Source organism: Rutidosis leptorrhynchoides, chromosome 7 (genome assembly GCF_046630445.1).
Source record: "Rutidosis leptorrhynchoides isolate AG116_Rl617_1_P2 chromosome 7, CSIRO_AGI_Rlap_v1, whole genome shotgun sequence".
NCBI classification, from domain to species: domain Eukaryota; kingdom Viridiplantae; phylum Streptophyta; class Magnoliopsida; order Asterales; family Asteraceae; genus Rutidosis; species Rutidosis leptorrhynchoides.
Genome location: NC_092339.1, coordinates 27,397,803 through 27,425,597, shown reverse-complemented (window position 1 = coordinate 27,425,597; position 27,795 = coordinate 27,397,803). Strand labels below are relative to the sequence as shown.

The window sequence follows — 27,795 nt, the reverse complement described above, 5'->3', positions numbered from 1 at the left end:
ACTTGCGAGAACGTGATTTTACATGAGATATGTGCTCGTCTATGTGATGTGTCCGGTTGATGACTGAAAACTGATGAGTTTGTAAAGATTTGCGAAACTGTACAAATTGGCTAAAACAATGTTTCTAATTATTCTATCACTAAAATTTTGAGATGTTTTGAGATGACACCAATTGGCCGTTCGTCAAAACCTATTTTCTATATTTTTTGAAAAATGTTTAAAAACTGACGCGCGGGCAGAAATTTCTGTAATGAACTATGAATAGACCCTTTCTGATATTGGACTTTTATTTAACGTATGAGTCTTTGGTTGGAATTTTTGGAATCAATTTTAAGTGTAGTTATGATCTGGAGTTGTTCATGATTTAATGGTTTATGTGCTATGAGCTATAGTTGGATCTTTCCACGATGTACGTTTTTCGAAGGCATGCTTTAAAGTGCAAAAGTGTAATATGCTTAATTATGACTTGTAAAGTGATACTTGAACTAGGTTTGACTTGTTGACCATGTTTGCATGACCTAATGAGATGTTTGACTTTAGTTGAACACTTTGACCGAGTTGACTTTTGTAAGACCCAAATATTTGCTGTGTACATAAGCATAAATAAGATGCTTGAAGTGGGGGTTTCGTTGTATAGTTTAAAATGAAACAGATTCTGATCTGAGGGAGTGGCGCACCGCGAAGGCGTTTGGCGCGCCGCGCTATTGGTCTGTGACAGATTCCTTTCTCTTTTAATTAGATATTTTGAGGGCAAATTGGTAAATTCACTAAAGGGCCGACTTTAAGGCTTTAGATTCAGTTTGGTGAGCCTCATAACACCATTTTCACCTACTTCACCTCTTCCAAATTAATTTAGTGAGAGAAAGGGTTTTCTAGAGTGAGAGAACTCAAATCAAGGAAGAAGAAGCCGATTTCGGGCCTAAGTGCAAGCATTAAAGTTGTTCACCTACTTCCTAGCTACATTTTGAGTGTAGTGGTATGCTTTAATCTTAATTTCCTTGTTAATTTTATTAAGGGTTAGGGTTTGGGGTAAATGATGAACTTAAAACCCATTTGTGGGTGAATTGGGTGTTTTGGTTGAAATTAGGTCATGTAGACTCAAAGATGACTAACTAGGGTTTTTAAAGTGTTAGATTGATGTTTATGAACTTAAATTAGTTAGTAAATTGCTAGCACACCTATATATATGTAAGTGGGTGTTGTGTGGGTTAGTGGATGACCCAAAATGGGTATGTTGACTTTAAAATGGTCAAATGGGTTATAATGGACCTAAGTTGGTTAATGGCTGTGAAAGATACATAAACTTCGTATTGAAATGCATTTTAAACCTATATTGGCTAATTTTAGGGTTTTGGTGTAAGTTAACTCGATTTTAGGGTTAAGGGTGCAAATGGGTCGAAATTGCACCTTAGGTCAAAATGGCACTAGAATGAAGTTAGTGGCTGACCACCTTGAATGAATGATTGATATGTGCATAATGTAATAGGTGCGTTACATTGAAGTTGAAAGCTCGGTTATCTCTCGCCAAGACTTTGAGGTGAGTGGAAAATCTATATATGTATGTATATGATTTACGTGCCGTATTAATGGTGTCACATAGACGTTTTGTGACCATAGTTGTGAGACATAGCCGTTTTTTTCCACTTTCAATATTTATGCACATTGACGTGTTTGTGCGTATAGTGGCGAGTAATAGCCGTGTTTTACTCCCACGATGTATTCCGTATTATTTTGTGCACATAGCCATGTTTGTGTACATGATTGTGAGTACTAGCCGTGTTTTACTCACACATTGATCAAGTGATGCCATAGCCGTTTTTGGAACACTTGGGGGTGATGCCATAGCCGTTTTTGGAACAACTCGGGGGGTTAGTATACCATAGCCGTGTTTGGGAGCTAACGGTTGTTATGAACATTGATGACTTGTTTCGCGAAGTCATTCCCTTACGAAGAACTTGGTTAACCATGGTTTATAGTTGTTGACGTTAGCATTTAATTATTATTATGAATATTATGCTTTTGATGTTGCTAGTTGTACGAATTGACGATACTAGCTTGTTTATTGAGACGTTATGCGTTTGTATGCGTTATATGATATCGTGGATGGGAGTAGGTAAGTCTTATATGCATGTATATATTTATTCTACTCACTAAGCGTTAGCTTACCCTCTCGTTGTTTACCATTTTATAGGTTGCGACGTGGATAAGGGTAATGGCATACGGTTTGATTAAAGATCCCGCTTATTGTTAGGGGACGCTTTTTGGATGTGTTAGCTTTTGGAGTTTGACCATGACTTGGGTAGTTTAATCCCAAACACCATGCTCATCGTGTCATTTGGTACTTAAACTTTTTGGTGGTCGAAACTCACGTTATGTATTAAACTCGTAAAACGGCCGATGTGGGCCCTGCTTTGTAAAACTTATTTTATGTTTGAATAGTGTTAGTTTTACATATTTGAATATGTTGTTAAAAGCGTTTTGTCTAATTATGTTGGGAAGTGTCCTATCTTTTTCGCGTTTAAAGACTTTTTGGACAGACCAGTTTGGCGCGCCGCGCGAGGTTCTGGCGCGCCGCGCCAGTTGCTGAACAAACAATTTTTAATTTTTTTTGATATTTTCCGCGGGTTCGATTGTGGTTTGGTTTGGGTTGTTACAAGTGGTATCAGAGCATGGTCTAAGGGATTTAGGTGACTTGAGATATGCGCCTAGACTTAGACGTTTGTGTGCGTGTTATGCGAGACTTGTAGGACTTTGGGTCGGATCGGGTTTTGGTTAGTGCATAGGTTTATGTGAACTAATCATGCGCTATTGTTTGGTGTGGTATTTGAAATCTTCAAGCGAGATAGACGTGGTACTAGTGAGTTAATGCGATGTGCTCGCGTAACAATGATTAGCTACCATTGTTACGGGTTCAAATCACGTCAAACAAGCGATGTACGACAATTGTTGAGCAAGATGGGGTAGTGTGGTGTATATGTATATACATATGTGTTAAGTCCTTTCGTTTTGTTGCTTAATTTACTTCGTTTTATAGAATGAAGATGAGAAATGGACACGACACCAATGACGGAAGTACGAGTGAGGACGTTGAACTCACGGCCAAGGTTGAGGCTATCTTTAAAAGGCTAAAGAAGGATTTTCTTGACGACGTTCGAAAGGTTTTCCAAGAGTCGGTCGATGGACAAATGACCGAAATGATCAATGATCGAATGAAAGCCGCAATAGAGGAGGCTCTAGAGGCTAGAAAAATTTATCCTCGAGGCGAAGGGGGTGAAGGTAATGGTGGGGGTGGAAGGCGGGACTTCCACTACAAGAATTTCAAGGATACACAACCTCCGATGTTTAATGGGGTGAGGGATCTATTGAAAAGCACTTGTTGGATTTCCGATATCGAGGGAGCGTTCCGTACCGCGGAGTGTCCTCTCGAAAAGAAGACGAGGTATGGGTCTAGCATGTTGCGCGAAGAGGGCAAGTTGTGGTGGGACGATAAAATCAAATTATATGGTGAAGTGCAATGCATGTGCTTGACATGGGAGGAGTTTAAGAAGGAATTTTTCCAAGAATACCGAACTTCTTCCGATCTTGATAAAATCCGGAACGAGTTGCACAATTTGCGACAAGGTTCAATGGACTTGGTAACTCTCAAGTCTACCTTCTTGGCAAAGACTCGTTTTTGTCCGGAGTATGTTGGTGATGATCACAAATTGATGCTAGATTTCTACCGTGCTTTAAGTGATGAGTTGAAGGGTAAGATTAGCCGGGGTATGGCTAAGTATTTTGAAGATTTATATGAATTGGCTAGGGGTTTTGAGCCGGAAGTTCCAAGAAAGAGTGATTTCGCTTTTTCCAAAAGAAAGTTTGAAGGTTCTAGGCATTCTAACTTCTCAAACAAGAAAAACAAGAACAAGAAGGGGTCCGAAAGCGTCGGAAGTGTGAAGAAGGGTGGTTCAAATACTTTTACACCAACTTGTTATAGTTGTGGGAAGTTGGGTCATTACGCCCGTGATTGTTTGACCAAGTCGGTCACGTGTTTTAATTGTGGAAAGGAGGGGCACAAGAGGCCGGAATGTCCCGATTTGAATAATGATCATGTCAAGAAGTTAGAAAAGGTGGCGGGCACGGCTAGGGGTCGCAACTACTTAATGACCAATGATGAAGCGAAACAATCCAACAAAGTTGTCTCAGGTACTTTTATGGTTAACTCTACTCCGGCAAGGATTCTTTTTGATAGTGGTGCAAATTTGTCGTTTGTGTCTCCAAAATTTGTGCCTAAACTTAATAGACCGTTAGCTAAGTTACGTCGTCCGGTAGAAGTCAAAATAGCGGACGGCAAGACGGTGCTAGTGGTTGATGTGTGTAAGAATTGTGATGTTGTTTTTAGTGCCGAAAATTTTAAGATTGATCTTATCCCGATGACTTTGGGCGATTTCGATATCGTTGTTCGTATGGATTGGCTCGATCATAATAGAGCCGATATTGCGTGCCATGAAAAATTTATTCGTGTGAAGGCCCCTAGTGGGGGAGAGTTAATTATTCACGGTGATAAGCGTAGAAGACTTGTGCCGATATGCACTTTTGCACGGGCACGTCGTCTCCGTGATAGTGGCGGCATGGTTTTTCTTGTCCATGTTGTTGATACTCGTGATGAGCCACCACCCATTCGTGAAATTCCAGTGGTTAGTGAATTCGAAGACGTTTTTCCGGACGAGTTACCGGGTGTTCCGGCGGAAAGACAAGTTGAATTTCGCATTGAATTGGTTCCGGGGGCTACCCCCATTGCTAAAACTCCTTATCGTTTAGCGCCGACAGAAATGCAAGAGTTGTTAAATCAAACCCAAGAGTTGCTTGAGAAGGGTTTTATTCGACCGAGTGCTTCGCCATGGGGCGCTCCGGTTTTATTCGTGAAAAAGAAGGATGGAAGTATGCGGATGTGCATCGATTACCGGGAGTTAAATAAAGTGACGATCAAGAATCGTTATCCATTACCTCGGATTGACGATTTGTTTGACCAACTCCAAGGTGCAACGTATTTCTTTAAAATCGGCCTACAATCCGGCTATCACCAAATGCGGGTCCGTGAGGAAGATATCGAGAAAACGACTTTTCAAACGCGTTATGGGCATTTTGAGTTTGTAGTTATGCCTTTTGGTCTTACGAATGCACTAGCGGCATTCATGGATCTTATGAACCGAGTGTGCCAACCTATGTTGGACAAGTCGATGATTATGTTCATTGAAGACATACTAGTCTACTCAAAAAGTATGAACGAACATGAACGTCATTTGCGTGATGTATTGAAGACGTTACGAAAGGAGAAGTTGTATGCTAAGTTCTCCAAATGCGAATTTTGGCTAAGGGAGGTTCAATTCCTTGGTCACATTGTGAACAAAGACGGTATTCAAGTAGATCCGGGGAAGATAGAGACGGTGAAGAGTTGGAGGCAACCGACTACGCCTACGGAAATCCGAAGTTTTCTCGGATTGGCCGGTTATTATCGTCGGTTTATCCAAGACTTTTCTAAGATCGCTTCTTCTTTGACGAAATTGACAAGGAAGAACGCGAGGTTTGTTTGGGAGAACGAGCAAGAAATTGCTTTTCAATTGTTAAAAGAGAAGTTGTGTCAAGCTCCGGTGTTAGTGTTACCGGAAGGGGTGGAAGACATGACGGTTTATTGTGATGCTTCTCTAAATGGGCTCGGGTGCGTTCTAATGCAAAGAGGTAAAGTCATTGCTTATACCTCTCGACAATTAAAGGAACACGAGACGAGATATCCGACTCACGATCTTGAGTTGGCGGCGGTTGTGCATGCGTTGAAAATTTGGCGCCATTACTTGTATGGTGTCAAGTGTACGATTTATTCGGATCACAAAAGTTTGAAACATCTCTTTAATCAACGAGATTTGAATTATCATCAATGTAGGTGGATGGATGTGGTGAAAGATTATAATTGTGAAATACTTTATCATCCGGGCAAGGCAAATGTGGTCGCGGATGCGTTAAGTCGAAAGAGTCATCACCCGGCGTTACGATTGGGATTGTTACGTATGATTATTACTATCGATTTTCTTGAAAAAATTGGTGTGATTCAAATAGAGGCTTGCGTTCACAACAAGCATGCGGAACGAATCATGGGGCAAACGGAGTTCATTACTATGGGCTTGCGTGGTTTGTTGTCTTTTCAAGGAAGAGTGTGGGTGCCTAAGATGGGTGATTATCGACAAGTGTTACTTGATGAAGCACATAAGTCAAAGTATTCCATTCATCCGGGCGCGACGAAAATGTATCTTGATTTAAAGAAAGACTATTGGTGGCCGGGCATGAAATGTGATGTTGTGAAGTATGTTGAGCAATGCGTCACGTGTTTGCAAGTTAAGGCCGAGCACCAAAAGCCGTATGGTAAGTTACAACCGTTGGAAATCCCGAAATGGAAATGGGAACACATTACCATAGATTTCATCACGAAATTACCTAAGATGGCGATAACCCAATTTGATTTGATTTGGGTGATATTTGATCGATTGACAAAAAGTGCTTTGTTTCTTCCCATTCGGGAAGCGATATCGTCGGAGACTTTGGCTAAGTTGTTCATCAAGGAAGTCATCTCTCGACACGGTGTTCCTATATCTATTATTTTGGATCGAGATACCCGTTTTACATCTCGGTTTTGGGAAAAGTTTCACGAAGATATGGGTACAAAATTGAAATTGAGCACGACGTATCATCCTCTAACGGACGGTCAAACCGAACGTACGAATCAAACTTTAGAGGATATGTTACGGGCATGTATTATTGATTTTGGTGGTAGTTGGGACGAGCACTTACCTTTGGTGGAATTCTCGTACAATAATAGTTATCATACTAGTATCGGGATGCCACCTTATGAGATGCTTTATGGGCGGAGGTGCCGAACTCCGATTTGTTGGGGTGAAATTGGTCAAAGAGAAATCGGGAGTACCGATTTGGTTTTGGAGACGAATAACAAGATTGATATTATTCGGGATCACTTGAAGAAGGCTCAAGATAGACAAAAGTCGTATGCCGATAAACGTAGACGAACGATCGAATTTCAAGAAGGTGACATGGTGATGCTTAAGGTTTCGCCATGGAAAGGTATTATTCGATTTTAAAAACGGGGAAAGTTAGCTCCTCGGTTTATTGGGCCATTTAAGGTTTTAGCTCGTGTTGGTGAAGTCGACTATCGTTTGGAATTACCCGAAGAGCTTGCGGGGATCCATAATACATTCCATGTTTCCCATCTCCGCAAGTGTCTTGCGAATGATTCATCTTGGGTACCATTAGACGAAATTGAGCTAAACAACAAGTTGGAATATATTGAGGAACCGATTGCCATACTCGATGAGTAGGTCAAAAGGTTGAGAAATAAAGAAATGAGGACTTTTAAAGTTCAATGGCGTCGGAGTAAAGGTTCCGAGTTTACATGGGAGCCCGAAGAATTCGTGTTAGTTTATCTTCCTTCTTGTCATGCGGCTTGGATCGCGAGGACGCGCTCCGATTCAAGTGGGGGAGAGTTGTAAGACCCAAATATTTGTTGTGTACATAAGCATAAATAAGATGCTTGAAGTGGGGGTTTCGTTGTACAGTTTAAAATGAAACAGATTCTGATCTGGGGGAGTGGCGCGCCGCGCCTTTGGTCTGTGACAGATTCCTTTCTCTTTTAATTAGATATTTTGAGGGTAAATTGGTAAATTCACAAAAGGGCCGACTTTAAGGCTCTAGATTCAGTTTGGTGAGCCTCATAACACCATTTTCACCTACTTCACCTCTTCCAAATTAATTTAGTGAGAGAAAGGGTTTTCTAGAGTGAGAGAACTCAAATCAAGGAAGAAGAAGCCGATTTCGGGCCTAAGTGCAAGCATTAAAGTTGTTCACCTACTTCCTAGCTACATTTTGAGTGCAGTGGTATGCTTTAATCTTAATTTCCTTGTTAATTTGATTAAGGGTTAGGGTTTGGGGTAAATGATGAACTTAAAACCCATTTGTGGGTGAATTGGGTGATTTGGGTGAAATTGGGTCATGTAGACTCAAAGATGACAAACTAGGGTTTTCAAAGTGTTAGATTGATGTTTATGAACTTAAATTAGTTAGTAAATTGTTAGCACACCTATATATATGTAAGTGGGTGTTGTGTGGGTTAGTGGATGACCCAAAATGGGTATGTTGACTTTAAAATGGTCAAATGGGTTATAATGGCCCTAAGTTGGTTAATGGTTGTGAAAGATGCATAAACTTCATATTGAAATGCGTTTTAAACCTATCTTGGCTAATTTTAGGGTTTTGGTGTAAGTTAACCCGATTTTAGGGTTAAGGGTGCAAATGGGTCGAAATTGCACCTTAGGTCAAAATGGCACTAGAATGAAGTTAGTGGTTGACCACCTTGAATGAATGATTGATATGTGCATAATGTAATAGGTGCGTTACATTGAAGTTGAAAGCTCGGTTATCTCTCGCCAAGACTTTGAGGTGAGTGGAAAATCTATATATGTATGTATATGATTTACGTGCCATATTAATGGTGTCACATAGATGTTTTGTGACCATAGTTGTGAGACATAGCCGTTTTTGTCCACTTTCAATATTTATGCACATAAACGTGTTTGTGCGTATAGTGGCGAGTAATAGCCGTGTTTTACTCCTACGATGTATTCCGTATTATTTTGTGCACATAGCCGTATTTGTGTACATGATTGTGAGTACTAGCCGTGTTTTACTCACACATTGATCAAGTGATGTCATAGCCGTTTTTGGAACACTTGGGGGTGATGCCATAGCCGTTTTTGGAGCACCTCGGGGGGTTAGTATACCATAGCCGTGTTTGGGAGCTAACGGTTGTTATGAACATCGATGACTTGTTTCGCGAAGTCATTCCCTTGCGAAGAACTTGGTTAACCATGGTTTATAGTTGTTGACGTTAGCATTTAATTATTATTATGAATATTATGCTTTTGATGTTGCTAGTTGTACGAATTGATGATACTAGCTTGTTTATTGAGACGTTATGCGTTTGTATGCATTATATGATATCGTGGATGCGAGTAGGTAAGTCTTATATGCATGTATATATTTATTCTACTCACTAAGCGTTAACTTACCCTCTCGTTGTTTACCATTTTATAGGTTCCGTCGTGGATAAGGGTAAGGGCATACGGTTGGATTAAAGATCCCGCTTATTGTTAGGGGACGCTTTTTGGATGTGTTAGCTTTTGGAGTTTGACCATGACTTGGGTAGTTTAATCCCAAACACCATGCTCATCGTGTCGTTTGGCACTTAAACTTTTTGGTGGTCGAAACTCACGTTATGTATTAAACTCGTAAAACGGCCGATGTGGGTCCCGCTTTGTAAAACTTATTTTATGTTTGAATAGTGTTAGTTTTACATATTTGAATATGTTGTTAAAAGTGTTTTGTCTAATTATGTTGGGAAGTGGCCTATCTTTTTCGCGTTTAAAGACTTTTTGGACAGACCAGATTGGCGCGCCGCGCGAGGTTCTGGCGCGCCGCGCCAGTTGCTGAACAAACAAATTTTTTTTTTTGATATTTTCCGCGGGTTCGATTGTGGTTTGGTTTGGGTTGTTACAACTTTAGGGTTGACTTTTGTTGACTTGTTTGGATTAGTTGACTTTTACTTATTCGTTGAGTCAGTCTGAGCACTAGGACTTTGCGTACACTATGGGTTGACATAGTATGACCTATATATGTATACTTAAGATGACTTACATGGTTAGGTTGTGTTGTTCGGTCGAGATTGTTCGACTACAGTACGTTTTGCTAAGATATTCAAGTGCTTTTGCTAAGGTGAGTCTACAGTCCCTTTTTAGCAACATTTTTGGGATGAGATACATGTTGTTTTTGAAACTATTTCTTAAACTGTTTTTACAACTATTTTACACACTAGGCACGAGTAACATACCAAGAATATACATATGAGTTCAGATCAAAAATCCCCTAGCTTGATTATATTAGTTACTTTGTAAGCTCGACTTATAGGGACGGTACCGTTAGGTTTAACAAACCTCACCGCAACGTTAAACAGGTGCTTATGTAGTTGTAACACGTACACTTAATCAGTGTATCGCCAGTATAGGGTAAACTAAAGACGTGTGCTCGGCTCACACAGGTTAAAGCTTTATAATCAAGTGCTCATGATAAGTGTATATTATTACGAAGCTTTTCAGAAATCTCGTGGCCTAACTTACGAAGAATGTTACTTAAACATGATGTTTACAAACTTGAAACTGGACATGGTAATGTCTACAAATAGATGAAAAGAAAAGAACTTTTTGATGTCACTCACAGTTGAAACTTGACATCTTACAAACAGTTTATTACTTAGCATTTGCTATATGCAAACTTTTGAGATTAAACCTTAGCGGTTTATTCAGATAAACAATTTTGAGAAATGATTTTCGTCAAACGATTTATGGAAACTGTTTTATGAAACATACGAGAACTATTTACTCAAACCTGTAGATTCACTCAACTTTATGTTGATCCATTTTGTATGTTTTATCTCAGGTATTAGTTGCTTCCGCTGTAGAACATTACTGTTATATAGAAGTCAAGCCAAGCATTGGGACCAGAGTTAATACGCTGTTAGCGGATTCTGACGGGGTATTACACATAACTTAAAGTTCCCCTTGGTTCTAGCATCACGAATCCGTTTAATAAGTTTCTTCATTGAACTGTTAATAATGGGGTCATTTAATTTCGTATCAACAATGGGGTTCTTTGTTATCAAGTCATCATTAGTTGTTACTTCATTTTTCCCACACTTAGGCGTTTTATTATTGTTAAGCACTACCGTTGGAGTTGGTAAAACAATATGGTTCTTACCAATCTTTTTTGTTGATTCAATGGTTTTGGTTGGTGGAGATTTAGCCTTTCGACTCACAAAGGTGATCGATTTGTCACCATCACTAAGTGTTATTCTACCCTCTCTTACATCAAATAAAGCCCCGGTGGACGTTAAGAATGGTCGCCCTAAAATTTGAGGAATGTTTGAGTCCTCCTCTATGTCAATGACAATAAATTCGACTAAAAAGGTTAAATTACCCACTTGAACGGGTAGGTTGTCAGCAATTCCAACTGGGTGCCTAATGGTTTGATCAAAGAGTCGAACACTCATCTCTGTTGGACTTAACTCACCTACTCCTAATCTCTTATATAATGAAAGAGGCATAACACTCATACTCGCACCTAAATATGCTAATGCATCATACAAGACACAATCACTAAGTAGACAAGGAACAATAAATTCACCCGGATCACCCACCCTGGGTGGAGGTTTTGGTGGAACTGTCTTCACCGGGTTTACTTCTATGGTTTTTGTTTCTTTCACTTTCTTATTCTTCTTCTTCTTTCCAGAGGTATCACAAACTTTATTACCTATTACTTGCTCATACTCAACTCCTTTTCTTGGAAATGGGATGGGTGGTCTGTAGGGTGTCACCAATGGCTTTACATACTCGGGAGGTGGTGGTGTTGTAACTTCTTCATTGTTACTCACATCTAAAACCTTCCCATCTTCTGGTGCTGGTTTTTCAGAATTTGTTGACACCATATTAACATTCTCATTCCGAGGATTTACTTCAGTATCACTTGGTAGCTTTCCTTATTCCCTCTCACTCATCATGCTAGCAATAATACCTACGTATTTTTCTAAATTCAAAATGGAAGCTTGTTGAGTTCTAAATGACTGATCAAACCTCTCATTCATTTGGGTTTGAGTTGCAATAAATTGTGTTTGAGATTCAACTAGCTTTTGTACCATTTCTTCCAGATTTGACTTTTTCTCTTCGGTTTGTTGTGGTGGTTTATACAAGCCAGGTCTTTGTTGATTGAAAGTGTTGTTTTGAGTTGGTTGGTTATTCGAACCTTGTTGGTTATACGAGTTATTGTTAGGCCCATTTGGATTGTAAAGAATGTTTTGATTTCGATTAAAGTTTGGCCTTGGCGGTTGATAATTATTTTGATAATTATTTCCAGGCCTTTGGTTCATGTAGGAAACATTCTCACGTTGTTCCATGGTTTGTTCAATGTGACAATCTTTCGTTAAGTGTGGTATACCGCATTGCTCACAACTGATTCTTATTGCGTGAATATCTTTAGTCATCTTTTCCATTCATCTCTCGAAAGCATCTATTTCTACGGAAATGGAATCAAAGTCATGGCTAGAATTGGCTCTAGCCGCTTTAGATGAACGAAAGATATCTTTTTCTTAATTCCACTCATGAGAGTGGGAGGCTGTGTTATCAATAATCTTGTGAGCTTCGGTTGCGGTTTTCTTCATAATGGAACCACCAGCTGCTGTGTCGATGTCTTTTCGTGTAGCAACGTCGACACCTTGGTAGAATATTTGTACTATTTGATAAGTGTCTAAACCGTGCTGAGGACATCCTCTCAACAATTTTCCGAATCTTGTCCACACCTCATATAATGTTTCATTGGGCTTTTGCGCGAACGTAACAATTTCTCCTTGAAGTCTCACGGCTTTAGATGTTGGAAAGAATCTTTTAAGAAATTTCCCAACTAAGACATCCCATGTGTCAATCGCTCCTTCGGGTAATTATTCTAACCAATCTTTGGCTTCTCCCTTTAAAGTCCAGGGAAACAACATGAGATAGATCTGTTCATCCTCAACTTCTCTGATTTTAAATAGAGTACAGATCATATTAAAGGTTCGAAGATGTTCGTTTGGATCTTCTTTTGGCGTACCACTATATTGGCATTGATTAGTTACCATGTGTAGGATTTGTCCTTTGATTTCATAATCTGGCGCATTAATGTCTGGTCGCGTAATGGCATGTCCTTGGCCAGTACATGTAGCTCTCATTCGGTCTTCCATACTTAGAGGTTCCGTTACTTCCATAATTGAATTTGTTGAATACGAATTACTAGAGGATTCTGATTTAATGGTTTGTAGTTCAAGAGGAATGATTAGTGGTTCAAGATCTCTGAATTGTCCTTGAATATCCTCCGGGTTCTCAATTGTGAAGTCGGGTTCAAAAGATGGATTTTCAGAAATTTGAATTGGAGTACTTGTTTGATTTGATGATGATTCTAAAGAAAAATCAACGGCGACAATATTGGCTAGATGTCTTGATCGAGTTACAGGTGATGAACGTATGAAAGGTGGTGAACGTTTTACTCGGTGCATTCACTGAATATCATATTAGTTATAAAAATAAAAATTATATAAGTTATCAAATTAATAGACTTTTCTGCTTTTGCCCACGTTTCGAATAGCCAAAAGATGCAGCAGGGAGCCAGGATTCTTTAAGTCGGAAAGTCCACAACTCAGCCACTAACAAATACAACTATTACTACGAAGCAGAAAATTTTGGATGTCTATCAATTTAACCGCTTAAAATAATTTTTCGTCTAAATTTAAAGAAAATAAAGAAAATTCTATGTCCTAAAAACTAGAGCGTAGAAAAGAAAAAGAAAAAGAAATGCGTCGAAAAACGTCGAAAAATAAAAATAAGAAAGAAAAATGTCGAAACTTAAAATTCTAAAAACTAAAAATTAAAACTTGCGTCTAAAGGTATTAAAGCTTAAAAAGAATTCTAAACGGAAAACGGCAATTACTTAATTAGGCACTAAAATCTATTTAAAACTAAAGCGATAAGCGACGTCGTAAAATTCTAAAGCGCCTAAATCTTAATCTAAAGAAAAAGCTCTTAAGGGATTTTACGGCAAAGCCTAAAAAACTATAAAATACCTACGGCAAAAATAAGTTTAAAACTAATTACGAATGACAAATATTAAAAACTATTAATTTAACCGAATAAAAAGATACAAAATATAAAAATAAAACTAAAGTTATAAAAATACAATTTTTATAAAAATATTATTTTTATATTATTTATTTTATAAAAGTATCAAGTTATAATAAAAACTAATTAATTAATAAGAACTAAAATATTAAATAATTAAAACCCTAATTACTAATTAATTAATTATAAATATTATTAATACCCTAACCCTAATCGTACGTCCAAGGTTTCAGACCTGTCCAGTCACACCATGCGGTCGCATGGGTTTTGGTCGTTGGGCTTATGCGATCGCATGGCCCATCAGTCCAGAAATGAATTCGAGCTTAATTCAGGTTCGGCATGTTTTAAATTTTAATAATTATATTTATTTGATTTCAAACTTTTTACAAAATAATATATAAGTAAAATTTATATAAAATAAACTTAAATTTTAAAAACTATAAATACAGATACTTTTTAATTTTATAAACAAAAATTTTAAAAATATATATTTATATATATATTTTTTTATTATTTTTTTATATTTTTAAAACTTATTAATAATACAAAATGTTTTTAAAAAATTAGAGAAAAAAATATAGCGTTTCTCACCGATTCCCTGGCAGCGGCGCCAAAAACTTGATGTGTGCGAGGTGGGGTACGTAATACTATTATTTTTATTACAAAATACGATACAATTTACACAATGTTTTATTTATTTATATAGATGGGATATACTTAAACCTTGCTACAACACTATAGGCAGTGTACCTAATCGTAGAGTAGTGTAGTTTTTAGTAAGTCCGGTTCGTTCCACAGAGAGACGGTTTATTGCGTACACTATATTTTTAACAACTATATTCGTATATATATATATATATATATATATATATATATATATATATATATATATATATATATATATATATATATATATATATATATATATATATATATATATATATATATATATATATATATATATATATATATATATATATAAAGTAGCAATATTATTATAAAAGGGAGGTTTACCGTTTAATGACCGGTTTGTCGAATTTAAGTCTTAATGCAAAATATTAAAAATAAATATAACTTAATTTAAAGCGTAAAGTAAATGACGATAATTAAAGTGCGTAAAATAAATAACAATATTTAAAGTTGCGATAATTAAAATTGCGATAAGAAATAAAATGACAGTAAATAAAAGTACGATGAGATATAAAATAACAAAATTATGCTTATTTAAACTTCCGTAACCATGATGTTTGACGTTTTGATTTTAATTTATTACCATGAGTTAATTGTCCTTTGTTCTGGATTTATTTGATACCTATATGGTTTTTGTCCATAATAGTTCATCGGTCATAATTATAAAATGCTCATCAAATTAACCTTATTCTCGAAGTTAATTAATCCAACTAATTAGGGATTCAAACTGTAACAAGGTTTTAATACTTTGTTAATAATTACACCAGGTTATCGACTGCGTGTAATCCAAGGTTTTAATACTTTGTTAACAATTACACCAATTACCCTTATATGTAATCCACCCCTATTTTAATAAGATATGAACATTAATTTACCCACTTTATCAGTTTGAATAATCAATTACCCAACCCGAATAATTAATTAAATGATCGTAAAAGATGTCGTATAAACGTCACTAAATAGGACATGCATAATCATTTAATAATTATTTGATTAACTAATTTGAAGATAGGTTCGACAGATTCCAATGAGTTGTTATTCAATTAGACAATACCCCCCATCTATTAATAGTCCATAGTCTAATGTCCACAAGTGTCGGTCTTTTGTCCAAACCCGAATTATGGTACAAAATCCAATAACCCAGTCTTTAATATTTAGTCTAACATCACGATTACTTCGACTTAAATAAGCATAATAATAACTTAGTTACGAGACATTAATTTAAAAAGGAAGAACATAGCTTACAGTGATTATTTATAGCGTAGCGTTACACGGAGAGAGTTCAGACTTAAAAACAGTAAAACATTGCTTACAATAACCCAATTATTATTAATCTTATATTAAACTTAATATTATAAATATAAATATAAATATAACATACAGAAAGAAAGAGAGAAAATAAGTGTGAAGAGGTGTGTGTAATACTCGTTCGAAAAATGTTGCAATTTATAGACTTGGCCAGAGATTTCACTCCATCCGATCGCATGGAAAAGCTTCTTCCAGGCCATGCGATCGCATGACCAGCCTGGATCAGCACACTTGCTTCCAAAACGTGGGCGGCTGCTCGATTTATTTAATATATAATATAATATATATAATTTTATATAATTTTATATATATTATATTATATTCTTGTGAAATGTTGACTTGTAATTTTAGGTCCGTTGTCTCGCGCGTTGATGCTCAGTTCATGTCTCGGTTCCGGATTTTCGAACGTCCTTTCGTACGCGTAGATATCTTGTACTTTGTGTTGCGCAACTTGTAATTTGCACAAAAAATTATTTTCCTTAACTCCCAAAATCCGCGCAAGTCTTTAACTCACTTTTAGTGGCACTTTTGAGTGCACTATGGCTTTAGTGGCACTTTTCAGGCTTTAGTGGCACTTTTTCTTCAATTATTTAAACTTCGTGCTTCGTCTTCACATTTATTTATTTAAACGATTACAACTTAAAAATAGAATAATCACAACCAAAAACTTTACATATTAGGATGATATTGCGACTAAATATATGTTCATTTGGAGCACTATCAGGTGGTCTTAGCGAACCAGATCTTGCATTAGTGTGTCTAACTGATAGATATTTAGATGCATTAATGAGTCTGGACTTCGACCTTAGCTGCATGTCAAAAAGTTTTGCTTATCATTTCTTGTCGAAAATTACATGCTTATCATTCTTAAGTCTAGACGCGTCTTACTATATTCATTGCATAGAGAGTGTATAGACAAACTTGTATCTTTACATATCTATTACAGTAAACTCTGTCTGACATCTTTCGAAAATTTCTCTGTAACTTATGGAATCTTGGTATTATATATACATATGTAAAATATGTATTGAAAAATACCAAACTAAATTCTATAATCTATTACATATCAAAACTCATTTCCCTGATCGTACGAGATGAACCCCTCAACTAGTTCAATTCCCTCAAATTCCGATATGGAGTTTCACTCGAGCTCCGCAAGCAGTATGACCGGAATGGATCAACCAATTAGCCATCATCTATTCTGGATGATTTGGGGATGGGTTCATAGCCTACTTAACTATTGGAGACAAGAAGAAGGTGATCCCTTCCATCCACCACATTCCCCTCTAAGTGAAGAACCTGAAGCACTTACCGGCTAACCTGTTCGTAATACCATTTTCTCTCTCATTTGCAGAGTATCTCGTCATGATTATATACTATCTCAAATTTTAGATCTTATTCATCCACTCGTCCGAACCGCCAGTCAGCCCGGTGTAGTAGAAGAAGTCAACGAGCTTCGCGCTCGAGTAATGATTTAGAAAATATGATGCACAATCTGCAGGCATCACAGGCAGCACCGGCAACATCACCGGTACCAACAGTACCACCAGCACCAGCAGTACCACCAACAACACAAGCTTCAACACCGCAAACCTTAACTTCACAATCTGTCCCACGAGCATCATCGTCATACGCACCGTAGATACCAAGGAGTACTAATAAAAAAAATCAACGATGAAGTATTGATTTATAACTTTATTGGAGAAATATTAAGTGGCGATTATATAATCTCTAAAGTTTTAGAGATTATTCATTCTAATTCCAACCGAAAATCAAATGAGCTTAATATCATATTAACTCATTAAATCCATGATTACATCTGAAGAAAATATATATGTATGTATATTTTCATAAAGATTGTAATCAAAAATTCTTTTGCACGAACTGTTAATGATGAAAATATTTTAACGGGTAGGTAATACCCGAGGAATATTTGGGTTTCACATTAATAAGTTACACTTTACATTCTTCGAATCTGATTCAACAGTCATTTACTATCCTACTTACATCCACAGATATACGTATCCGTTCATTGCAGAATAACCATTTTCATTCAATTTCATATTTGGATTTTGACTTATCAGAATCCAACAAGTGGCATAATGAAGAAAACATTGGACAAAATAAAATTTGTTTGAAACAAACAATTTAACTATGAGAAAAATTTTGTTAAGAATCCACGCTAACAAAATCCTAGCTAACCGTTCCTAGCTAACTGTTAATTCCTTATTACATTTATTTATCACAATTTATTTATCGCAATTTTGATTCTCGCAATTTTATTTATCGTCATTTAATTAATGCTATTTATTTTACGCACTTTAAATATCGTCGGATAAATCGGAACACATATACAATGTTTTGACATATCATATTGACGTCATCTATATATACTATTTGGAATAACCGTAAGTCACTCTATATCGCGGTAATGCTCGAGTTAGCATATAAAGGGTCGAGGTTGATTCTAAAGTAATATATATACTTTGAGTTGTGATCGAGTCTGAGATATGTATACAATGGGTCACGATACGTATTAATTAATTCGAATATTATACTATATATAAATTATTGAATTACTAACTGTGGACTACTAACTGTGGACTACCAACATTAGACAATTAAAATGAATTAAAATATTGATTATAACATATGAAACTAAACATTTCTTCAAGTTTGCCACTTGATTTCATCTTAAACCTCATTTGTATCTTGACGGTTACAATCTGCATTCAAACCTTTCATGATTCTTGAAAACACCTCAATCGAGAGGATGAACCAACCACACTTCATCTACAGAAGAAAAGATTGATGCATATAGTTATGCACCTAAAAACACTCAGAACTTGAGTAAACGTTTAACATGTATCTGTGCTAGCTCCTTTGGCATTGCTATTATCGAAAATAACATTGAAATTCTTTTTCAAATTAGCCAATTTTGTTACAGATCCAGCAAATCTGCTTCAATTTTTTATTCGAATAAACCTTATTATAAAGATTACCCCTTCATCATCATTACCGGAGAACCGTTTATATTCCACCATATTAGCAGTAAACTTACCAGCAACTTCATTACTCATTGGCTTAAGTCTCTCCGAAGAACCATTATATTTGTTCGTTAAAACCTATTCATATACTCATCTACATCTTATAACGAGAATTACCACATCAATTACTGGGAATTAGCAATCGGTATTTTGAAATCTCGCAACATTTCTACATCAACAGTTATATGTATACATATAACCTTTATCTCTTAGAATAATGACCTTCCATTCTGAAATTCTAAAAAGCACCCAGTTCGCGAATCAATACTCTGAATTTTAAAAAGTTGAATGAAGCAACAAAAACTGTAAATGACCTTAACAGCTAAAAGTTTGATGATAAAGAATTGTATGTGGGCAAAGCTCAAAAATGTTGGTACTGAAAAATGGATTGAGCAAACTATGAAGAAGTTTGTGAACAAATCACAAAGACTAAACCTGCCTTCAAAGAATCCAAATGATTCAGTATCTGCTGAAGTCATTAACGAATACCTTGCTCCTGAATCTACACTTTTACGGACAAGTCTTCATTATCATCCATCGATATTAGAAATTCTAAGATATCATCGTATCTTTCATTATAAATATCCTCGATATTTCTGAAGTTATTTTCATAACCATTCTTATCTGAAATCATTTATCTCTTCACGATATCAGTATTACATCAGAAAGGAAACTATTTTAGTTTCTAAATTCTAAAAAATTCAAATTTAAAATCTGAATGTTTTTGAAGTAATGTTGGGAACTGAAGCATGAGTTAGTATAATATAATGACACTTGATCAACGTGATTATATTACAGTAAGTCATGCTGAGTTTCTAAATGGAACGTGATGATTCACAAACCATACAGTCATCATGTGCCATGTTACACAACTTGTATTCTATTTAACCTCTAAAAATATCAAGAAAATATTTTCTTGATGATTCAGTCTTTTCCGGATATTCCGGTAATTTGACAAATCAAATAGTGCTACTATCTTTCCTTTCTACTTTGTATATTATGATAATTCAAAACTCCATACCTACGAATTCTGGACCATTAGTTGCGAAAAGAAAACAAAAGCATGAAGCTCCGAAATAGAAAGGGGGTATAAATCGCAGCAAACGGAAAAGATCATTAACCGTAGATGTCAATAATTATGGAAAGACAAATACAAGGGAGGATTACGAAAATCACCACCCCAAGAGCGAAATAGAAGTAAACAGATTCCTCCGGATGGAGTTGGAAAAGAAGGATAATTGTTGCGACAGTTAGGAACATATCAAGGATCAGAACTGGATCAAGCATATTCACAAATGTTTTAGAAGTATGAATTAGGGAAGAAAATATAGAAGATGGGAGATGTGGAAGTAAGGAAATAAAGGGAGTGGAATTATAGTGAAATATCCGACAGAGCAATCGAAATAGATTAATGCATTTAACCAAAGAAGATTCTAATTTCCTTAATTATCGAAGAAATCAAATCTTATTACGAAGATTTTCTCCAAATCCCTTTGATAGTGCTCTAAATGAACATATATTTAGTATCAATATCCTTCCAATATGTAAAGCTTTTAGTTACTACTGTTCTATTTTTATGTAATAATAGTTTAAATAAATAAGTGCGAAGACAAAAGAAGAAAACGAAGATTTGAAGACGCAAACATCCAAAAAGCTCAAATGTACAAGATACAATCCAAGTGGTTCAATTTATTGATGAGAAACGTCTAAAAATTACAAGAGTACAAGTCGCGAAACGCAAAGTACAAGATATCTAAGCGTACGAAAAGGCGTTCGAAAATCCAGAACTGAGACGTAAATCGAGCATCAACGCGCGAGTCAACGGACCTAAAATTACAAGTCAACTATGTACAAGAATATAATATAATATAATATATAAATAATTATATATATATATATTACATATTAAAAAATTAACAGCAGCCCACGTTTTGTATTTATTGGATGAGCTGGATTTCGAACCTCCGCGATCGCGGAGCTGCAAAGGGTAAAACCTCCACGATCGCAGAGCAGCACAGGATCAAATTGGCCTATAAAAGCTCGAGCATTCGGTCGAGTTACATACACCTTTTCCAATCTCTCAATCTCTATATGTAATATATTTATATTATAATTATAATTTTAATTTAAGATTAATAATAAATTATGGTTTAGTTGAGTTATTGTAAGAAATGTTTTACGGGTTTTAAAGTCAAAAATCTGTCCGTGTAACGCTACGTGATTATAACCACTGTAAGCTATGTTATTCCTTTTTAAATTAATGTCTCATAACTAAGTTATTATTATGCTTATTTGAGCCGAAGTAATCGTGTTGTTGGACTAAATATTAAGACGAGGTTATTGGATTTTTTACCATAATTAGGGTTTGGACAAAAGACCGACACTTGTGAACATTGGACTATTGACTATTAATAGGTAGGGGGTATTGTCTAATTAAATGACAACTCATTGGAACCTGTCGAACCTATCTTCAAATTAGTTAATCTAATAATTATTAAATTGATTACGAATGTCCTATTTAGTGACGTATATACGACATCGTTTACAATCATTTAATTAATCAATTGGATTGGGTAATTGATTATTCATTATGGCCAAGTGAATAAATTAATGTATCATGGACTAATTAAAACAGGGGTGGATTACATACAAGGATAATTGGTGTAATTGTTAACAAAGTATTAAAACATTGGATTACACGCAGTCGATAACCTGGTGTAATTATTAACAAAGTATTAAAACCTTGTTACAGTTCGAATCCCTAATTAGTTATAATATTTGACTTCGGGAATAAGGTTAATTTGACAAGCATATTATAATTATGACCGATGGACTATTATGGGCAAAACCCAGATAGGTATCAAATAAGTCAGGACAAAGGACAATTAACCCGGGTAACAATTAATTAAAATCAAAATGTCAAACATCATGATTACGGAAGTTTAAATAAGCATAATTCTTTTATTGTATTTCTCATCGTACTTTTAATTATCGTCATTTTATTATTCGCAATTTTATATATCGTCATTTAAATATTATTATTTATTTAAGCATTTTAATTATTGTCATTTATCTTTACGCTTAAAAATATAAAATCGAAAAACCGATCATTAAACGGTAAACCCTCTTTTATAATAATAATATTACTATATATAATTATATATATTTTATAAAAATATAGTTGTTAAAAATATAGTACGTAATCACTAGCTCCCTGTGAAACGAACCGGACATACTAAAAATTACACTACTCTACGATTAGGTACACTGCCTATAAGTGTTGTAGCAAGGTTAGGTATATCCCATCCGTAAATTAATTCAAACTTGTATAAATTGTATCGTAATTAATCGTATTTCGTATTAAAAATAACAGTATTTCGTACCCCATCGCTCGCACATCAAGTTTTTGGCGCCGCTGCCGGGGACTCGGCGAAACGCTATATTTTTAATCTATATTTGTAAAAATATAATTATATATAAGTTAGAAAAATATATATATATATATATATACATATATATATACATATATATATATATATATATATATATATATATATATATATATATATATAAATTAAAAAAAAGAATATAAAAATATATTTTTAAGATTTTGTTTATAAAATTAAAAAGTATTTTTATTTAGATTTTTAAAATATAAGTTTATTTTTATTTTATAAAAATTATATATCTATTATTTTATAAAAATTAAAAATCAAATAAATATTAAAAACTGTAACTGGGCCGGAATTAAATTACAGCCCAAAATAATAAATTAAATAGTTGGGCCGAACTGTTTAAAGCCCAACAGACAAATTTGGGTACTGTGTTAGTCCGAGATCGCGGAGCTTCAAGGGGAAAATCCTACGCAATTGCGGAGCCGTCTGACTGGTCAACCACAACAATTAATGCGGTTTTAGGGTTAGATTAAATAATAATTATTATTATTAGGGTTTAAATTAAATATTAATTATTAGTTTTTAGTTTTAATTTATATTTTGTAATATTAAGTTTAAATATTATTATTAAATATATAGATTAATACTTTTATATAAATAATTTAAAAATAATATTTTTATAAAATTGTATTTTTATAAATTTAGTTTTCTTTTTATATTTTGTATCTTTTTATTCGTTTAAATTCGTAGTTTTTTTATATTTTATCATTCGTTATTTAGTTTTAAGTTTAGTTTTGCCATAGTTATTTTATATTTCTAGATTTTTAGGCTTTGCCGTAAAATCCCTTAAGTGCTTTTTCTTTAGATTAAGATTTAGACGCTTTAGAATTTTGCGACGCAGTTTATAAATGTTAGTACCTTTTAAGTTATTGCCGTTTTGGATATAGAATTCCTTTTAAGTTTTAATACCTTTAGGCGCAACTTTTTAGATTTAATTTTTAGACTTTTAAGTTTCGACGCTTTACTTTCTTATTATTATTTTTCGAATTTTTGTTTTTCGACTCTCGTTTTTCGACGCGTTTCTTTTTCTTTTTCATTTCTACGCTCTAGTTTTTAGGACATTGAATTTTCTTTATTTTCTTTAAAGTTCAACGAAAAATTATTGTAAGCAATAAAATTAATAGACATCCAAATTTTCTGGTTCGTAGTAATAGTTGGATTTGTTAGTGGCGAGTTGTGGGCTTCCAATTTAAAGGGTCCTGGCTACCTGCTGCATCTATTGGCTATTCGAAACGTGGGCAAAATCAGAAAAGTGTATTAATTTGATAACTTATATAATTTTTATATATTTATAACTAATAGGATATTCAGTGAATGCACCGAGCAAAACGTTCACCACCTTTCATACGTTCACCACCTGTAACCAGATCAAGACATCTAGCCAATATTGTCGTTGATTTTTGTTTAGAATCATCATCAAGTCGAACAAGTACTCCAATTCAAATTTCTGATAATCCATTTTTTGAACCCGACTTCACAATTGAGAACCCGGAGGATATTCAAGGACAATTCCAAGATCCAGAACCACTAATCATTCCTCCTGAACCACAAACCATTAAATCAGAATCTTCTAGTGATTCAAATTCAACAAATTCAAATATGGAAGAAACAGAACCTCAAAGTATGGAAGATCGAATGAGAGCCACACGCACTGGCAAAGGTCACGCCATTATTCGGCCAGATGTTAATACGCCAGATAATAAAATCAAAATACAAATCCTGCACATGGTAACTAATCAATGCCAATATAGTGGTACGCCAAAAGAAGATCCAAACGAACATCTTCGAACATTTAATAGGATTTGTACTCTATTCAAAATCAGAGAAGTTGAGGATGAACAGATCTATCTCATGTTGTTTCCCTGGACTTTAAAGGGAGAAGCCAAAGATTGGTTAGAATCGTTACCCGAATGAGCAATTGATACATGGGATGTTTTATTTGAGAAATTTCTTAAAAGATTCTTTCCGGCATCTAAAGCCATGAGACTTCAAGGAGAAATTGTTACGTTCGCGCAAAAGTCAAATGAAACATTATATGAGGCGTGGACAAGATTCGGAAAGTTGTTGAGAGAATGTCCTCAGCACGGTTTAGACACTTATCAAATAGTACAAATATTCTACCAAGGTGTCGACGTTGCTACACGAAAAGACATCGACACGGTAGCTGGTGGTTCCATTATGAAGAAAACCGTAACCGAAGCTCACAAAAATCATTGATAACACAGCCTCCAACTCACATGAGTGGCACCAGGAAAAAGATATTTTTCGTTCATCTAAAGCGGCTAGAGCCGATTCTAGCCATGACTTTGATTCCGTTTCCGCAAAAATAGATGCTTTTGAGAGATGAATGAAAAAGATGACTAAAGATATTCACGCAATACGAATCAGTTGTGAGCAATGCGGTGGAACATACTTAACAAAAGATTGTCACATTGAGCAAACCATGGAACAACGTGAGAATGTTTCCTACATGAACCAAAGGCCGGGAAATAATTATCAAAATAATTATCAGCCGCCAAGGCCAAACTTTAATCGAAATCAAAACATTCTTTACAATCTAAATGGGCCTAACAATAACTCGTATAACCAACAAGGTTCGAATAACCAACCAACTCAAAACAACACTTTCAATCAACAAAGACCTGGCTTGTATAAACCACCACAACAAACCGAAGAGAAAAAGTCAAATCTAGAAGAAATGATGGCAAAGCTAATGGAATCTCAAACACAATTTATTACATCTCAAACCCAAACAAATGAGAGGTTTGATCAGTCATTAAGAACTCAACAAGCTTCCATTTTGAATCTAGAAAAACACGTAGGTACTCTTGCTAGCATGATGAGTGAGAGGGAACAAGGAAATCTACCTAGTAATAATGAAGTAAATCCTAGAAATGAGAATGTTAATATGGTGTCAACAAATTCTGAAAAACCAGCATCAGAAGATGGGAAGGTTTTCGATGTGAGTAACAATGAAGAAGTTACAACACCACCACCACCACCCGAGTATGTAAAGCCAGTGGTGGCACCATACAGACCACCCATCCCATTTCCAAGAAAAGGAGTTGAGTATGAGCAAGTAATAGGTAATAAAGTTTGTGATACCTCTGGAAAGAAGAAGAAGAATAAGAAAGTGCAAGAAACAAAAACCGTAAAAATAAACCCGGTGAAGACAGTTCCACCAAAACTTCCACCAAGGTTGAGTGATCCGGGTGAATTTATTGTTCCTTGTCTACTTAGTGATTATGTCATATACGATGCACTAGCAGATTTAGGGGCGAGTGTGAGTGGTATGCCTCTTTCATTATATAAGAGATTAGGAGTAGGTGATTTAAGTCCAACATAGATGAGTGTTCGACTCTTTGATCAAACCATTAGGCACCCAGTTGGAATTGCTGACAACCTACCCGTTTAAGTAGGTAATTTAACCTTTCTAGTCGAATTTATTGTCATTGACATAGAAGAGGACTCAAACATTCCTCTAATTTTAGGTCGACCATTCTTAGCGTCCATCGGGGCGTTATTTGATGTAAGAAAGGGTAGAATGATACTTAGTGATGGTGAAAAATCGGTCACCTTTGTGAATCAAAAGTCTAAATCTCCACCAACCAAAACCGTTGAACTAATAAAGACGATTGGTAAAAACCACATTGTTTTACCAACTCCAACGGTAGTGCTTAACAATAATAAAATTCCTAAGTGTGGTGAAAATGAAGTAACACCTAATGATGACCTGATAACAAAGAACCCCGTTGTTGATACGAAATTAAATGACCCCGTTATTAATAGTTCAATGAAGAAACTTATTAAATGAATTCGCGATGCTAGAACCAAGGGGAACTTTAAGTTATGTAACCATCCAATGGCTTAAAGTAAAAGTCACATATATACAAGTTGATTATGGTCCAAGAGAAATTGACGATGAAGTTAATCACAATTTCGACACCACAGCTACCTAAGTGTGGGGAGATTCAAATGTTCTAAAAAGAAAATGCTGTCTAGAGTTAGTTGTTCTGTTCTCGTGTAGTTTCGAGAATGGAATCCGATTGGTCTTTTCCACTACCAGACACTAAAGAACTAGTTTTCTCCCCCCATTCTGAATTTTATTTTTGTTTTGTAGGTTTTGTATGAAATTAATACGCTTTTTAAATATAAGTTTTGTGTGAATTTAAAAACAAAATTTACTTTATTTCATTAAGTTTAAAAAATGATTTCTAAAATTCATCGTAAGTTAAAGACTAGGTCATGGAACCAAAATTGCTTTACCCGAGGGCGGGACGAAAATTTTTATTATCATTATTTTAATATTATTAATCTAAAGTATGTAATATATATATATATATATATATATATATATATATATATATATATATATATATATATGTATGTATGTTTGTAGTTTATCTTATGTAAAACAGGGTAAAACAACGCACTTACAAAGACTGGCATTAAGTTCAGCAAAAGCTACTAATTTTAACGACAAGACGCAAAATATCAAATGTGATATAAAACAATATGTTTGCAAACTCGGTATTTTTAATCATTTTTCTACGCTAATCACCCTCATGAATTTAAATTTTTACTGATTTCTTGCAAATGTGGACATTGCAAGATCTCAAGTGTGGTGAAGGTTTATAAATTCTCTCGGGTTTACACTTAGTTTAATTGCCAAATTTTGTGAAAATTTGAAAAAATTTCAACTAAATAAACTCAAAATCATGTTTATACATATTTATGAAGGATAAAACTAGGTGATAATACCGAAATTATTGTTACCTCGGAAAGGACATAAATTGAGAAACAACCCAAAACACTTGAATTCATTTAAAATGGAATAGAAGAGAATAAAAAGGCAAAGAAAGAAATAAATAAAAGCTAAGTGTGGGAAGAATTCACCAAATACTTTAAAACATATATCACATATTTTTGTACAAGATTATTGCAGGTACTTTGGTTTTGGACGATACTAATTAGTTTTACCCGATTTACTGTAATATATTTGAAAGAAAGATGGATCTACACGATGAATCAATTCCATCATTAAAAGGAAGTAAAGTCTTCCGAAAAAGACACGCGCTTCTTGATTTAGGTCAGGAAGTTGTCGTCCAGACCAGCTGTAGGTTGACGAAAAATCTAGAAAAGTCATCTCTAAAATAAGCAGGAAATCCACGGACCTCAGCATCAAACAGGGTCGCCATGTGGTCAGACTTATCCTATCCATGAGAGGATCTGTCTCGTAAAATGGGGAGGGCGCCATGCAAATTAGCTTGATAAGACTAATGAATCAGACCCCCAGAAAGGATAAACTCCTTAAAGATTAAAAATCAGCTTTTAAGCCTGATATTACTCAAATTCTTGAGATTGACCTTAAAGATTTAGAATTACAAACTCATGGAATTCAATGATATCTAAACTCGAGCTTGAACGAGAAAATATTTTGATCAAAATTAAAACCAATTTGTTTTCTGAAAACCTATTTTCAATGTGTTCATTTCTATTGAA

The 27,795-nt window shown here is 35.1% G+C and overlaps 1 non-coding gene across 1 annotated transcript; it reads right to left on the bottom strand.

The window, feature by feature from the left end:
• Positions 1-24,276: 24,276 nt before the first annotated feature.
• Positions 24,277-24,383, bottom strand: LOC139860615 (small nucleolar RNA R71). The gene has a single exon (XR_011763243.1). It is a non-coding gene; the product is annotated as a small nucleolar RNA R71 (small nucleolar RNA).
• Positions 24,384-27,795: the final 3,412 nt, after the last annotated feature.